The sequence below is a fragment of the Vicugna pacos genome, chromosome 9 (genome assembly GCF_048564905.1).
Source record: "Vicugna pacos chromosome 9, VicPac4, whole genome shotgun sequence".
Taxonomy (NCBI): domain Eukaryota; kingdom Metazoa; phylum Chordata; class Mammalia; order Artiodactyla; family Camelidae; genus Vicugna; species Vicugna pacos.
This window is the reverse complement of record NC_132995.1, coordinates 18,765,595-18,780,633: the sequence shown is the minus strand read 5'-3', so window position 1 is coordinate 18,780,633 and position 15,039 is coordinate 18,765,595.

The window sequence follows — 15,039 nt, the reverse complement described above, 5'->3', positions numbered from 1 at the left end:
CACAAGGGGACCTTCTGAGGGTGCTGGAATGTTCTCTGTCTTGGCCTGGGTGCTGGTTCACAGGTGTGTAACTATGTAAAATTGCCCTGAGCTGCACAGTTAAGATTTGTGCATGTTCCTACATGTGAATTATACCACAATAAAAATATCTCAAGAACAATCATTAAAAAAAAGAAACCCTATTTCTCCCTATGTCAGTTCGGCTCCACTCTTGGTGGAAGGTCCCCATGTGATGGCAAGGTAACCATCGATGGCTCCAGGCTGACACTCACCTGGTCCACAGAGTGTCTTCTCCAGGTGTCCCAGGAAGCGACTTTCCTCAGCATGACTGCTCATGTGCCCACACCTGAGTCCATTCTGTGGCTGAGGGGGGGACCAGGTGGAGAAGAGGATGCTCTGACTGTCCAGGCTTGAGTCGCAGGGCCTTGGGACAGGAGCACCCCAGTCAACTGGAGTGAGGTAGGGGAAATATGGGTTCCCAATGGAAAAGCAAGGTGTGGATAATCCAAAGAGTTAACGAGGGCTGGCAAGCCCCTTGTCCTAAGAGATGGGAGAAACATAGGGCAATGCGTGCATGTGTGTAGACTTAACTTCAAGCACACAGTTAGTAGGAGCTCAGTTGCTATTCAGAAGCTGTGCTGTGGGACCCCTTTTTGATTGAAGGACTTATTATTCTCTACCCATTGGGAAGGTTGTTGGCTGACAGCCCCCCATTACCAGTCCTGTTTAAGAATCACCTTGCCTGGAGACAGCTGCCTAGCCCAGGTCAAGCCTAGCCCCCTGAAGCAGCCCCACGCTGCTGACAGGTGTACAGAAGCCGCCCCCAGCCCCACCTCAAGACAACCCTGAAGGCTGCTCCAGCTCCAGGGCTTCTCCAGGTTGGCTGAGACCTTGATGAGACCACACTGCTGCCCAAATTCTCCCTCAGAAGAACCCCCAACCTGCCTCCTCCCTTCCCCATGGCTTTGATTCCAAAAGCCCTCCCTTGTAAACATTTGGCACAGTAAGCCCCATCTCAGAGCCTGCTTCTCAGGGAACCCAAATGGTGACCATCACCAACTGTCCTTCCTTATGTTGGACCACTCTTTATTCTGGGGTGTGAAAATGCTCTTTCTGCTATGAGATGGTGGCACGACCAGATGAGAGTTTGTGTTTCACTTTCCCTGAACTCTACTTAACATCAGGAACCACTGGCCACATGAAGGCGTCTCCAGATTTCCTTCAGTGTTATTTTGGGGTATTGAATTCACAAGTCCAAGGACCATCACGGCTTCTCAGAGATTTAGTTCTTGGTCTGTTCTCTGTCTCACGAGCAATCCAATGACGAGCAATCAAGTGAAGTCCACAGGCATGGTGCCCTCCCACCTGCTCTGATAAACTTTGGATCATGTCTGGTTTCAGCATGGAGCTGTCAGTGCATCCTACTCACTTTCAAGAAAGCATTTGTCAAGGATGTCTGCTGTTTTCACCTATCCAGCATCCATCCACCTTCTTTTGGAGAGAACGCTTCCATTTTTCAGTTGGGGTCTACCCCTTCCCTGCTCTCAGTCCATGGGAGAGATTTTCCCTCCCTTTTCCCAACTGGAGTTGGGATGTGGACATGGATCCAATCACAGCACTTCATCCCCAAAGCCTTCAAAGTGATTGGTTCAGAGATACATGTGCTGCCTGAGCTGGGCCAATAAGAGTGCAGCCAAGGACTTAGGTGACCCCACCAAGGGTAAGCTCCCTCCGTCCATGGTGATTGCTAACTGTGAGGCGCCATAAAACCAGAAATGGATAAGAAGCAAGGTGGGGGAGGGGAAGGTACAGCTCAGTGGTAGAGTGCATGCTAAGCATGCACGAGGTCCTGGGTTCAATCCCCGGTACCTCCATTAAAAATAAATAAATGAATAAACCTAATTCCCCTGTATCCCCTGCAAAAAAAAAAAAAGAAGCAAGGTGGAAAGGATCAGAGCCAAGAGATGGAGAGGACTGGAGACCCTTCTCTGATCATTTTGCTTTAGCATCTACACCCAGCCATACCTAAAGCCAACATACATCATACATCGACACTTTCCAGCACTGTGAGCTGATCAGTACCTTTTGCCTCCCTTGAGCCAATTTGCATTACATTTTTGTCACTTGCCAGAAAAGGGCCCCAATTGTTACAGAATTTCTGAATAGAAGTGATGAGAGGACCTTGGATTTGCTCTAATAATTAATATGACATTAAATAATTTGTACCCACTGAAACCTTTATCAGAGCTTACAACCCAAACTCACCATTGAGAACGATCCTCTCTAGGACAAGGGTGTCCAGTCACCATCCTTTATGACTCTTTGATTCTCTTGGGCCCCAGCCTCCACCAGCACTTGTCCAAATTCCTGAGCTCAGTCCTTGCTCATTGTTAGCCTGGAAGACAGGGGTCAGCCAACTACGAGCCCACTGACCAAAACTCGACTGCCACCTGCTTTATGTGACCTGGGAGTTAAGAATGGTCTTCACGTTTTAAATGATTGGAGGGGAAAGGAGATTAGTATTTCTTATCATGTAAAAATTGTATTAAATTCACATTTCAGTGTCCATAAATAAAGCTTTATTGGAACACAGCCACACTGCTTGTTTAAGTGTCTACAGTTGCTTTCAAGGCACAACAGCAGATCTGAGTCATTGTGGCAGATTGTCGGGCCCACAAATCCTAAACTATTTAGTTTTTACCCTTTATAAGGAAAGTTTGTCACTCCTGCTCAGAGTTTCTGGAGGTGTGACCTTTATAGGTCAGTACTTGGAACCCTGTATTGCCAACAATGAAAAGCATTTCTCTTTAAATAATTTGCATATTTTTCCACATCTTAGACAGCGAGCATCTCAAGATTTATAAGCGTTTTTCATGAGTTTAATGTTTCTAGGACCTAGCTCTGAGCCAAACATATAGAGTCCTACAATAAGTCTTAGCTGGGGAAAGACAAAAATGATTATATACTAATTATACCTCAATAAAAAATTTAAAGAGAAAGAAAACAAAAATGAAAGGTGAAATTGGGCCACTGGCCCTTTTAAACCAAGACCAGAAATGATCACAGAAAATGTGAAGTTGCCATTATGTTTTTAATGAGCTCTGTCTAGGTCTGCTTAATGCAGAATTGGATAGGCACCAAGGAATCGGAGCTCCACCACTAGGTGACACGGTCACACTTGCTGTCCCCAGCAAAGCTGCTGTTTGGTTCAGAGGCTGACTTCAGAGGAGGAAGCTTCAATTCCAGCCCCAGCCTGTTAAGTCACATAACTTTTTTGTGGCTTAGATTCTGTGTCTGTAAGATGGGGTGTAAATGTTTATCTCTTGGAAGTCATGAGGGTGAAATTAAATAATACTTAAGTAGCAGTCCCCCAATATATTCTCCTTTCTTTTCATCCCTCACTCCTTGTGCAAGAAAACAATCTGAAGACCTTCATTGCTCTTATTTTTTCCTTGTAAAAGCTGCAGGAAGGTGACATCACGCCACTGAATCAGAACAATTCACATGTTGGGTGAATCATCGTCATCATGAATTAAATGATTACATTCCATCAGGTGCCAATCTCACAGAATCCCTTTTCCAGTTGGAACATGAGAAAGGAAGGGTGAGGTGCCTTGTGTGGTATTGGCAGCCCTCACTCCTTCCGAGGCTTGGCCACCCTCCAGTGCTACACAGGCTTTTACCCCAACCTTGTCCTCAAAACTGCTCTCTTCAGGGTTCCTAGTGATCTCCACGTTGTCAAGTCAAATCTCAGTGTCAGGTCTTAGTCCACACCCTACCTAATCTCTCAGCAGCATTTAGAAGAGTTGAAGTCACTTCCGTCTTAAAGCTCTTCATGTGTCTTAGAGGACCGACCTCACCTGTGCTTCCTTCAGGACAGCTGGTCAATCCTTTTTTCTCTTCTCGGTCTCTTAATCTCGGCCAGTGTGCTGCAGGGGGCCCTCCTGTCTCCTCTACTCACACTCTAGGCCACTTCATATCACCACATGGCTTTCTCATGCTGATGGCTCTCAAATTTCTGACTCAACTCCAAGTCTCTCCTCTTTTTTTTTTAATTGCAGTATAGTCTATTGACACTGTTGTGTCAATTTCTGGTGTACAGCATAATGTTTCAGTCATCCATATGCATACATATTTTCATATTCTTTTTCATTATAGGTTACTACAAGGTATTAAATATAGTTCCCTGGGCTGTACAGAAGAAATTTGTTGTTTATTTTATACATATTAGTTAGTACTTGAACTCCCAATTTATCCCTTCCCACCCCCTTTCCCCCAGTAACCATAGATTTGTTTTCTATGTCTGCAAGTCTTTCTGTTTTGTAAATAAGTTCATTTGTATTTTTCTTTTTTCAGATTCCACATATGAGTGATAACATATGGTATTTTTCTTTCTCTTTTTGGCTTACTTCACTTAGAATGATATCAAGGTCCATCCGTGCAAATGGCATTATTTTATTTTTTATGACTGAGTACTATTCCTTTTATAAATATACCACAACTTCTTTATCCAATCATCTCTTGATAGACATTTAGGTTGCTTCCATGTCTTGGCTATTGTAAACAGTGCTTCTATGAACATTGGGGTGCCTGCATCTTTTTGAATTAGAGTTCCCTCTGGATGTATACCCAGAAGGGAGATTGCTAGCTCATATGGTAAGTCTATTTTTAGTTTTTTGAGGAATCTCCATACTGTTTTCCATAATGGCTGCACCAGTCTCTCCTCTAAACGCCAGACCCTTATGACCAGCTGTCTATTATGTATCTCTTAAGGAACATAGATTAACCATATTTAAAGCCAAAGCCTGTTTTCTTCTGTCAAATACTCAGCTCAGTCTCTCCCATCTTAGCAAATGAACCTGGGGGTAGACTTGAGAGAAAAAAGGAATCAAAGATGATTCTAAAGCTTTTAGCCTGAGCAGCTGGGTGAATGTCCCCGTATTATGCTCTGTCTAGACTCTTTCATTAGCTGGAGGTGCAGTTATGAACATGGCTATAGATATAAATATATACACATGTCGGGACAATACAGATGGAGATTTGTTTATTGTTCCTCCATCTCCTCCGTGAGGATGAGGACCCCATAGGAGCAGGAAACTGAAACCGCAATGAACATAACAGGCTGGCACATGGTAAGTGACCCCTAGATATGCCTTGAATCGCTGGCCTTGTACAGTGAGAGTGTCCCCTGGGTCTGCAGAATGACAGTGCATCCTGGGCCACAGAAGAAGTGAGACTGAAGCCCAGAACTCAATGCAGAGTGTGTTTTAAGACCACTTAGCTGTGACAACACATCCCGGGCCAAGGCACTGTGTTTACACACGTGCTCTGCTTTTACAAAATTCTAAAGCAGATGATAGACAGACAAATTAGATAGATAGATAGATAGGTAGATAATTAAATTGGTTTAAATGATAGATATCTAAATGGATGCCCTTTGTTCCTATTATGCCAAAAGATCACGCTTATATTTGGAATTTTTCTCTTTAAAACTGCTTGTTTTAGTGTCAAGTAGATACTTTCAAGTTATCAAATCTCGCCTGGGAGGTAAGGGGAGAGAGTCTTCATGCTTCTTGCCTCTGCTACCAGCAAATCCAGAGCCCTGCACATGTCACAGTGTCAAGTCCCTGCTAGTCTGCAGGAAAGCCTGTGGAGTCACATAAGGTGCCTGCACTCAGGGAGCCGAAAGTCTAGTGGGTACCCAGAGTGAGAGGAAGAAGTAGACTATCTTTTTCACAGACAACATGATCGCCTATGTGGCAAATCTGATAGAATCTACCAAAAAAAAAAAAAGCTAATAAACCAATAAGTTTATCAAGTTTGCAGAATACAAAAGCAATATAAAACAGAGAATTGGGTTTGTATATACTAGCAATGAACAGTTGTAGGTTGGAGTCTTTAAAAATACCGTTTATAATAGCATCAAAAGTATGAAATACTTTGTCATAAATCTGACAACCGATATGAAAGACATGTACACTGACAATAAAGATATTTTGAGAGAAATTAGAGAAGACCTAAATAAATGGAGAGGTACAGACCATGCGTATGGGTTGGAAGACTCAACATTACGATGTTGTCAGTTCTTCCCAAATTGATTTAATGATATCTCAATCAATCAAAGTCTTAGCAGGTATTTGTAGACATGACAAGCTGATTTATAAAATTCATATAGAATACAAAGGGCCCGGATTAGCCAAAACAACTCTGGAAATGAAGAACAACGCTGGAAAGTGAATACTATCTGATTTCAAGAATTATTATAAAGCTCCAGTAATTAAAACAACATGTTTTGGCATAAAGATCAACAAATAGATGGATGGAACAAGATTCAGAATCCAGAAATAGACCTATCATATATAGACAACTAATTTTTACAAAGAAGCGAAAGCAGTACAATATTGGAAAAAGAATAACCTTTTTAATAAGTGGAACTGAAACAATTGGATATTTATAGGCAAAAATAATGAATTTGAATCTACACCCCACACCACATGCCAAACTAATTCAAAATGGAGCATGGACCTAAGTTTAAAATGTAAAACTAAATAATTTTTAGAAGAAGACATAGGAGAAAATCCTCAAGACCTTGGATTCAGCAAAAAAATATCTCAGATATGACACTGTATCAAAATCTATAGAAGAAATTGATAACATGTGTCTCATTGAGAAACCTTATCGAATCATACATCTTAAATCTGTATAGTTATGGTGGGACAATTATACCTTAATAAATTTGTTGTTTTTTTTTTTTTAAGTCTAATGGGGAAAACAATCAGCCTTCCTGGGAGGATGAAGGCTGTGTGAGCTGCTGGGGAGGATACGGGGCTGGACCTGGATGAGCACTTAGCAGCGGATGCTGACATAGACCGGGGGCGGTGCACGGGGAGGGGTGGACCAGTTTTTTCTGAGAAGGCAAGATTTGAGCACATCTGAAAAGAGTTCACAAGGCAAATAGCTGGGTGGAGGGCAGCTGTGAAGGGAGGAGAAGGTCCCAGAGGGAGGAAGGTTGTGAGGTCGGATGGGGTGTGTCATTCCCAGGACTTTAGCACTAAAGGTATGGGCATTGGATTTGCTCAGATTCTTTCTGCTCAAAGAGGAGGATTTGGGGGTGGAAATAGGGCCAATGTCATACTCCAAATCTGTGATCCCCTTGAGTGACCCTCAAGGCCTCTTGTTCCACAATCAGAAAGACCTCCCTAAACCCACGCACCCAGACTCCCTTTGACCACTACCCACCCAAGACATGGGCAGGCGCAGCCTCCAGCCTGCACAACCCCAGAGGGTCCAGGAAGATGTTTCACTCTGCTGCAACAGGAGAACTGCAGGCAAAATGCTTTCTTTTTCTAGCGTCAGCTTCCAAACTTAGCAATTGTGTTTCCAAGGAAGCTGCCTGGTGTCCACCCATTGATTTATGCCCTGTGACTTTGCTCAGGTGTTAGTTTGCATGTGGCCCTTATAGTTGCCCTTATGCTTAATAAAATGTTAATTTCCACGCAAAAAAACAAAAAGTCACTTCCACTGAGGGGCTGCTCGGTGGGAAACAGCATAACAGGCCTGGTGGGAAGAGACGTGGCTGCTGGCACGAGGCCCAGTCCAGCCCTGCTCTGCTGGGCAGCCTCAGAACATCACTTAACCTCTCTGGACCTCAGGGTTCTCGCCTGCAAGGTAGAGTCTCCATTATAGATGGGTTCCTATTCTCATCCCTGGGCTTTGGAAGGAGATGGAATGAGACCAAGAAAATGGAAGTTGTTTGGGAAAGTTGAAGTTTGGGTATTTTAGTAAGAAGGATGTTCAGTCTCCTGCCTCCTAGTGTGGCCAACTGCCATAAAGGCTTTGGTCCCCCATGCAGAGCTGGTGGGTGCACCCATCCCCAGCTGCTCTGAGAACCACTAACTCCTATACCCTGCTATGGAGAGGCACCTCCTCCTGATGGGAAATGCCTGGGAGGCTATGCCCGCCTTGGGGAGAAGGGTCTCCATCCAGTGAGTAAATAGTGGAGACTGACAAGAGCTCTTGCCTGAAGGCAAGACACCTCTGTGGTGTCATTCAGGCTCCAGAGCTCCCTGTGGAATCCAGTGACGCTGGACTTCAGTGGGGTCCACAGCTTTGCCTGGTTTCTTCCCAGACCCCTCCCCTGCATCCTGCACAAACTCGCACCCGACTGAGGGCACCCCCTCTGCAATTACTCGCATAAGAGTCCTAGAACCTAGGAAGACCCTAACCCTCTGAGTCCTCGGAACGGTGTAAGCCATCCTGCTTCAGTCCCAAGGGGATGGTTCCACTGTCCCCTTTCCCAGACCCTGCCTTGGAATGATGAGGATTCCGGGGCCTGGGACCTGCCTCTCTCCTGGATGTTTTGTTCACATTCTCTTTAAAAAAAAAAAATTTTCAATAGCTTTAATTTAATCAAAACGTTCTTGACTGAGATCATTAAAGCCTCTGAGAGACGCATTTAATTCTAAATTCACCATATCCACGGTGTAGCAGTTGAGTAACTGAAAAAATCAACTTTATGTCATAATAGTTTGCGAGAATGTTTGTTTACTCTTCATCTGAGACACGCTAATTAAAACAAGAGGCCTTCACGAGCAATCCAGCTAGCAAATGGGATTGGTTAATAGATAAAGAATGGTTGGTAATTACAGGGAAGCCCCGAGCCCTACCCACATGGGCAGGGTTTCAGGAAGCATCTGGGGAGATGCTGTTGGGCCATGGCTGACCATTGGGATTCAATGAAAAGCATTTCTTTGGCCATCTCCCCTCACTAACACGTGTTAGGAACATCTCTGAGAAACATTTATTCTTTCTGAGTATCATCTGTCACCAGATCTTCTTTAACACATCTTGATGGGATGTGATTAAGGACCTTTATGAATTTCTATGTCACTAGAGCTGAGCTTATTTCTACTTCCCCAGAGACCTGGCTGGAAGTTTGTGGTCCCCACTCCCCCTGACACTAGCTCTTCATTCAGGAAAATGAACTGTCCTGGAAGGTGCACCCTCTGTCAGCGCCAGGAGATCCAACCAGCCCTCTCGCCTTCCTGCGGCCCCTTCAAATGCACCCTTCCCAAACTGGGGGTCTCATTGCTTCCTGATAGCTCAGGGACATCTCCAAACACAGGCACCTGGGGGCCTGGGATGCACTCATTCAAGTGCAAAATATCAGACCCCGCTTCCCACCAGCAACCCCTTCCCCCACCAATCTGGCCACATCTGTCTGCCTTTATGCAAAATTGCACAGACACAACAATTTCCTTCCTCACACATCCAAGGCCAATTATCCAACATCCTGCTTTGGTCCCATCCTGCAAGCTTTCCTCTGACGCTAGTCCCTCCCTTCAGAGCCCAGGGTAGACCTGCCAGTCTTCACCCTCTGCTCGCTGCTACAGACCCTGCGCTCCCCCTGCCCTGCAAACCCTCTGCTTGGGACCAGGAATTCTCATTTCATGTCAGCATGAGAAGAAATCTTAGAGATCACATGGGCTCGCTCCTTTTAAAATCAGGAAACTGAGACAGAGAGACAGTGACGGTCAAGGTCATGTTGCTATTTTGCAGGTCTAATCTACATGAAGGTGTAGATAACTCATAGGCTGATTCCAGCCATGCTAGTCCGTGTAGCTCCTATGTTTTCTGGGTTCTGTAAGGCAAAAATTCAGCCTCCTAGGTACGAAAAGGCCAATCACACAGGGAGGCATCGTTAAAATATACCACAGTTGCATTTAATGCAAATGTGAATTAGGCAAATATAAAATACTGTGATATGGCTGGACCTAGAGATGATCATATTGAGTGAGGTAAGTCAGACAGGGAAAGACAAATATCCTATGATATCACTTACATGTGGAATCTAAGCAAAATGATACAGATTCTATTACACAAACCAAAAACAGACTCACAGACATGGAAAACAAACTGTGGTTACCAAACAGGAAAGGGCAGGGAGGGATACATTAGGGGTTGGGGATTAACAGACACACATTACTATATAAAAAACAGATAAGCAACAAGGACCCACTGCAGAGCACAGGGAACTGTATTCAGTTTCTCATAATAGCATATAGTGGAAAAGAATCTGAAAAGAAAATATATATATGTGTAACTGAATCCCTGTGCTGTACACCTGAAACTAACATTGTAAATCAACTAGACGTCAATAAAAAATAAAAGTGAAATAAAATACTGTGATAAAAATATTGATAAAGTCTCACTGTGAAATTGTGAAATCATGTGACTATCATGTGAAACTGGCAATCATGTGACTATCATGTGAAACTGGCAATCGTGTGACTATCAAAAGTTGTCACGATGAACACGTACGTCTTGGATGAGGTGCATTTTGGATGCAAGGGCTTTGGGAAAGTCCTGTATGTGTTATAATTGAGGTGGACAAGGAACGCAACGGCCCCTGAAGGGCACAGATTCCTGCTGTCTCCTACGGGCCTGGCGCCAAGAGTAGGTGCTGGGTAGCTGTTGGGTGGGGCAGGGGTGGATGATGGATGCCCTTTCCAACACGTCCCACTCTGAGGCCTGCAGCCTCCAGTCCCAGAACCTGCCCTGGGCCAGGGCTGCCCCTTGTCGCCTGGGACAGAACACACCTGTGAGCACAGGGGCCTCTCCTGAAGGGCTGGGCTCTGCAGAGGGACTGGTGTAAATACCAAAAGGGTGAGGATGATGGATTACGCAGAGCCAGCCTGCTGAGAGGAGGGCCAGGAAAACCGGACTGGGAGTCAGGAGTCCTCTTGGCCAAGGTGGGCCTTCTTGCATCCATGAGGGCAGCTCTCCCTGTGACCTCAGCCTTTTCTGACCAGGAAACCCTGGCCTTTTGCGCTGCCAGGACTGGTTTCTAGAAGCTTCCTGGGGCTGATGCCTGAAACCAGCTGCCTCCCCATTCTCAGTGGTATTTACTGAGTGACTGATTCTTCTCGGGCGCAGCCCTAAGCACTTCACAAATATCTCATTTAATTCTTCCAAAACGGCCTGAGGAGGGTATCATCATTCCTGTTTCCCAAATGAGGAAACAGAGGCTCTGAGAGGTGAAGGGGCCTGTTCAAAGCCCACAGCCATTCTCTCAGTGTTGGGCTGGGTTTGGAAACCACTGGACTTCAACTGTTTATGTTATCTCCCCCCCCCACTCCGCTGCGGCCCCTGTGCGGATCTTAGCCCTGGTACCTTCACTAGGTAAATCAGGCTCTCAGCCTGGATAGATCTCAGGACACCCCTGAGATCAGCTCCCACCCGATCAGAGGCCACAGCGGCCGCCACCACCCCAGCCTGACAGCACCGAGGCTGAGCCCCTCTAATGGACCAGTGCCCATGACCACTGGACAGGTGACTTTGCAACCACATCCCTCTGGCTCAGCTGGGTGGTCCCCAGGCCGTGCCTCCACCAGCTTCTTCCCCTTTGCTCACTCCCTCTGCTCTGCTTGGAGCGCCTCATTCCTTCTCCTCACCCTGACCCAACCCCTTTTCAAGGTCAAATTCAATCTCCCGTCAGATCGTCCGCATCGGGGGGTCGGCAGCACATACAAATGACACAACTATAAATGATGTAAATGAGGAGTGCAGACCTGGAATAACTGGACAGGCTCTGTGAGTGCAAAGGGTACAGGTCCTGTACAGGAAGGTGCCGCTTTTCATGCCAGGTCTTGGTCACCACATGGAAATGTAGGCCCTGTGTGGCCAGATTTGATTTTCCAAAGGATAGTGGAGATCCAGCTTTTTATAGGAACTATCCCATTTTTAATGTACATTAATTCCAATTGATAAACACTGTGTATGTCAAGGAAAGCCCATCTTTGGGCTGGGATTTCGGTCACAAATAGTTTGCAAAGAGGAGGGTGTAGCTCAAGCGGTAGAGCGCATGCTTAGCATGCACGAGGTCCTGGGTCCAATCCTCAGTACCTCTTCTTAAAAAAAAATAAACAAACCTAATTACCACCACCCCCTGCCAAAAATAAAATAATTAAATGCTACAATAATAAATAAACACTTAAAAAAAAGAACAGTTTACAGCCGATTTCCAAGAGCATGTGCGGTGTGCACCATTCGGCCCTGTGTGATTCCCACCAACTTTCTACGTGGGCGACTTTATGTCCCCACAAGCAAACTCCTGCCTCCAAAAATGAAGAAGATGTAAGTGATCACGTTTTCGCTGACATTCTGGCTGTTTGGAATTTCAGAGTAAAATCGAGCAACATCACCGAAATTACTTCTGCCCTTCATACTTTCCTTCGTTTTTGTGTTTTTGTTTTACGTTTTCGTGGTAAGCGTTGCTGTGGCAAACCATCACAGCAATGTCATGAAAGAGGTAAGGATGGATTAAATGAAGATGTGAATGAAATAGGTGTTGGGTTAGGGGTTATTTCTTTTCCTGCCCTGACTTTACCCTTTTCCAGGCCCAGCTGGGTACGTGTATTTCTCCGGGTTCTTTGGTTGCAAGGACCAGAAGGCACCTCTAGCTGGCATCATGAAAGGGGAAATTTTTGGAAGAAGGAGGAGTCACTTGGAGAATATAAAGAAGTAAAAGAAGAAAAGAAAGAAGGAAGTAAGGAAGGGAGAGAGGGAGGGAGGGGTGGAGAACTAGTTTGGGGAAGGATCTGGAACCAGAGCTGCTGCCGGCTGTGCCAGATTCTGACTCGGGCCGTAACCTAGGACTGATGGATTCCAACTGTCAATGCCTGCTTCTCAGGACTCAAATTCAGAGAAGCTGGCATTGCTTGGATAAAATTCCCTCTCTTTATCAGTCTCATCAAGACCCTTACAAAAAGGGGAGAGTGGATTCCCTGGAGGGAAATATGGGTGAAATTCAGGGAAAGAATGGATGTGCTAAATGGATCTTGCTGAAGGGTATTGAACTTAGCCAGACCCGGTGGAGCTGAAGAACCTAGCATGAGATGTTCATTCATTTCTTTGTTTCATGTGAGTCCAGTGGGACCCATCATAGCTGGTATGAATCATGATCCTGTGAAGGAGCCCTGCCTACGGAAGTTGGACAGAGGAGGAAGCAGAGGCTCCTAGAGTGGACAGGATGGGACACGTGCCCCACCCAGGCACCCTCGCAGGCTGCCCCTACCCAACCAGTCTGCTCTGGTCCCCAGGCCCTTCCCAGTGGGCAGGATTGCCCTGGCCTTTACACCCTCAGCAGACTGTATCTTCCCGGCTGCTTCACCCCCGTGGCCGTGTTCTGACATCCTCAGCCCATCTCGCAGGTGGCCAAGGCTCCGAGCCCCTCCGTCAGCCATGCGGTTGAAAACTCAGTTCAGGAGTTCATACGGCTCTGGATTTGAGCCCTGGTTTTTCTAGATTTTGAGGGAGTCTGATTGTCTCTCGAAGCCTCTGTTTCTTCATGAATAAAGTGCGGATATAAATACCAATCTTTAAAGGTTGTTGAGAGGCTAGTGTGGGGCCCTGGAGAGGAAGGTGTTCGGTAAGCATTCTCTTATCCCACAAGTCTTTACTGAGCACCTGTTCTGGTCCAGCATCTTTCCAGACTCAGGGGATGAGTAAGATGGACAAGGTCTTGCCTCCTGGAGAAAGGCAGTAATCACATAAACAAATACACAGACTATCTCAAGCTACCTCAAATTGTAGTAAGTGCAACAAAGCAACCCAGGAAGGGTGTGGTGGAGCTGAGCCCCACCTTCAGGAGAGAAAAGCTTGCTGCCCAGCTGAGGGCCCTTTCAGGTCCTGCCTCTGCAGCAGAGGGCTGCCTCCCAGAGGCCCTGCCCCTCGTGGGGCAGCCTCCACCTGGGAACTAAGCGAGACAGATGTAAAGAGTGGTCATTTAGGCCCCTGAGGACCTCTGATGGGCTCCTGAGATCCCCACTCACAGATCACTTCTTCCCCTGCCCAGCCTTGCTTCCACCCTCTTCTCTGCACAGGGTTGATCCCCTTGAAACCTCCAGAATCCCATACTCCACCTCTGTGTCTGCTTCCTTCCTGGAGAACTCAGTCTGATGACAGGCTAGGAGGAAACAGAGCACTTGTGATTCTAAGTAGAGGGTCAGAGAGAGACTCTCAGGGCAGATGACATCCGAGCCAGGCCCAGAGAGCAGTAAGGGCAGGAGCAATAGGATCAGCTGGGGGAGGCTGTCCACAGGGGAGCTACACGTGCAAAGGCCCTGGGGAAGGAGGGGGCATGAGCAAAGGAGGACAGTGTGGGCAGAGCAGAGTGGGTTGGGGGGAGAGTGGTAAGAGATGAGGCCAGAAAGAGGACAGGGGCCCAGATCATGTGGGCTGTTAGGTCATAAAAATGACCGGCTTTTAGAGCAAGGCAATATCATATGCTATCACTTACATGTGGAATCTAAAAAAAGTACAAACTTTATGTACAAACCAGAAACAGACTCAAGGGCATAGAAAACAAACTATGGTTACTACAGGGGAGAGGAAAGAGAAGGATAAATTAGGAGTTTGGGATTAACAGTTACACACTACTATATAAAATAGTGTGTGTGTGTGTATGTGTATATATATATAGTTTATATATAAAATAACAAGGACCCACTGCATAGCACAGAGAACTATATTCAATGTCTAGTAATAACATACAATGGAAAAAAATCTGAAAAAGAATATATATATATATGTGTATATACGTATGTATATGTGTAACTGAACCTCCTTGCTCTACACCTGAAACTAACATTGTAAATCAAGTATACTTCAATAAAAATAAAATAAAATTTAAAAAGTGACTGGCTTTTCCTCTGAGTGAAATGGGAAGCCACTTGGATTTGGCCCTGGCAAGTCAGGCCATCTGTCTTACGTTGGAAATGGAGCGCTCTGGCCACTGTGTGGACAATGCGGGGGGCCGGGAGCAGGGGAGTGCGGGAAGCGGGGAGAGCTCAGGAGGGACTGCTGGGGTCTCGGGCGCCAGGGGACTGCAGTTACCTGTTAGCAAACGGTAGTCACTGTGACACGTTGTAACACGAAGGAGAGTGGTTAGTGTAGCAACAGACCTGCAGGCAGAGTGGCTGGTCGGTCCAGGGCAGGGAGCTTCCTTCCACCTCACAGCACCAGGTGGCTGTTACTTAT